Genomic DNA, 1954 nt, shown 5'->3' with positions numbered 1-1954 from the left:
GTTCTTTATCTTGAAAAATGGGTCCAGAGCTCAGGATTCATTTTTCAGAATATCTTTTTCTAGGAGTTCAAAGCGACCTCTCCCTTATTTACATCTCGGGAAAAAATCTCATTGAGATTCAAAACCCGCCTGCAGTTTCCCAGACAGGCGCTTGAACCAGTCAAACCATGGTGACGGGATCACTTGCTTCCTCCGGCAAAAAAGATTTCCTGCTCTTCTTAGGGGCAGTTTCAGATCCAGTGATCAGATTAGAAAGAACTCGTGCAGTATGAAATCGATCATTTCAACTAAGGACAAGAGAGGGTGTAAGGAGACGCCGTTGTCGCGCAGATGGGATGCAGCACAATTAAACTTCACTTACTTAGTACAGATAATTAATTTCATAGATCAGGTTGACAGGTAAAGGAGCAAGGGGGCCCCCGCAGGACCTCGTGGCGCAACGGTAGCGCGTCTGACTCCAGATCAGAAGGTTGCGTGTTCAAATCACGTCGGGGTCAACTATTTTAGTGTCTGTGGGGTGTACTGGTCTATGAAGTGAAACGTACAGAACGACAAAAATTCCTTCCCTGCTTTCTCCAAAGTTGGATACCCTTAAACCACCTTTAGAAAGTAAAAAAATAGGTAGGTGTACACTAGTGTTACCTGCTTTGGGGGTTTTCCTCTGGGCCCACAAAGACATTTTTATTCTTTTATTGCAAAAGACATTTTTCTTTCATTGCAAACGTTCTGAATTTCACTCTTTGCTAACTCCCAGCCTTCTCTCCACGCTCACTTCTGTGCTCCCTGACCCATCTCTTGACCCACGTCTCTCTCCAACCGTCAGAAGCTTAGCAGATCTTCTCAGACAACTAGTCAGGTTCGAGGGGGTGACCTCAGCTCACCTGCTTCACACTTGGGTCAGCTTTTCCTTGCTAGAGAGCTTACATAGCAAGCAGATTCTTGTCTGTCTGCAATTCCCCTACTCCTGCAAACCATGGAAAGAGTCAGTTCATTTCCGGATGCAGAAAACCTGAACGTAGTTTTTTGTTTGTTTTGTTTTGTTTTGCCAAATTGAGACTAGAGGAAATGAACCATTACATCAGAGAAAGTTAATCCTCTGGGCTAGAAGTTCCCTGAACCCCCTAAAACTCTATGTTAAAAGAAATGTACAGGAATGTGCATTTTTTCTTACCTGGGACTTGAGAACCCTCCAACAGATAATGAACCATCACATGACAGCATGGAAGAAAGGGAAAGCACAATTATTTCATCAGAGCCTATTATTTTGTATAACTTAGAATGATTTTAAAACATGACATATGGAATATCAGCAGATATTTTGTTACAGATGTAATGTACACATTCACATGGTACCTAGTAACAGACATTACAGCTAAGCATGCCTTTGTGCATGGGGAAGAGTATCCAAAGTAATCTTTATCCATTTCTTATTAACCCTATTCTTAGTAGTTAGTTCAGGCCCTTGGGCATCGCATTACAAAAGACAGATTCCTGGTATGGGGGAAGAGCAAGAGAGACAGAAACAGAGAGAGAGACAGAGCGAGAACACATTTAATTCTGCAGGTTGGGGAAAAAAAAAAAAACAAGTCTGTAAAAAGCTGAATACTTTGTGAATACTATGTGTAAAAAGCTGAATACTATGTGAGGGTGTGTGTGTGTGTGTGTGTGCATTTGTGTTTGTTTACCACAGAGTGGTGCAGCGGGAGTGTGCTGGGCCCATAACCTAGGTCGATGGATTGAAACCATCCTCTGCTAAAGGCGGTTACTTTTCCTCCTGAAGAGACCTTTGGGAGAAGAGAGTTTATTAAGAAAATTTGCCTTCTGTACATCCTCTTTGGTGAGGTGTCTGTTGAGATCTTTGGCCCATTTTTTAAGCATATGAAAAGCATATATCTTGAGAAGAATGCAAATTAAAACAACAATGAGATACCACTACACATCTATTAGAAGAGCT

At 42.0% G+C, this 1954-nt stretch overlaps 1 non-coding gene across 1 annotated transcript; it reads left to right on the top strand.

Annotated features, from left to right (window-relative positions):
• Nucleotides 1–425: 425 nt before the first annotated feature.
• Nucleotides 426–497, top strand: TRNAW-CCA (transfer RNA tryptophan (anticodon CCA)). Its single transcript has one exon. It is a non-coding gene; the product is annotated as a tRNA-Trp (tRNA).
• The last annotated feature ends 1457 nt before the right edge of the window (nucleotides 498–1954 follow it).

This window comes from Lipotes vexillifer, unplaced genomic scaffold (assembly GCF_000442215.2).
Source record: "Lipotes vexillifer unplaced genomic scaffold, Lipotes_vexillifer_v1.1 scaffold56, whole genome shotgun sequence".
NCBI classification, from domain to species: Eukaryota; Metazoa; Chordata; class Mammalia; order Artiodactyla; family Lipotidae; genus Lipotes; species Lipotes vexillifer.
The sequence above is the reverse complement of the archived record's forward strand: the minus strand, read 5'-3'. Positions and strand labels throughout refer to the sequence as shown.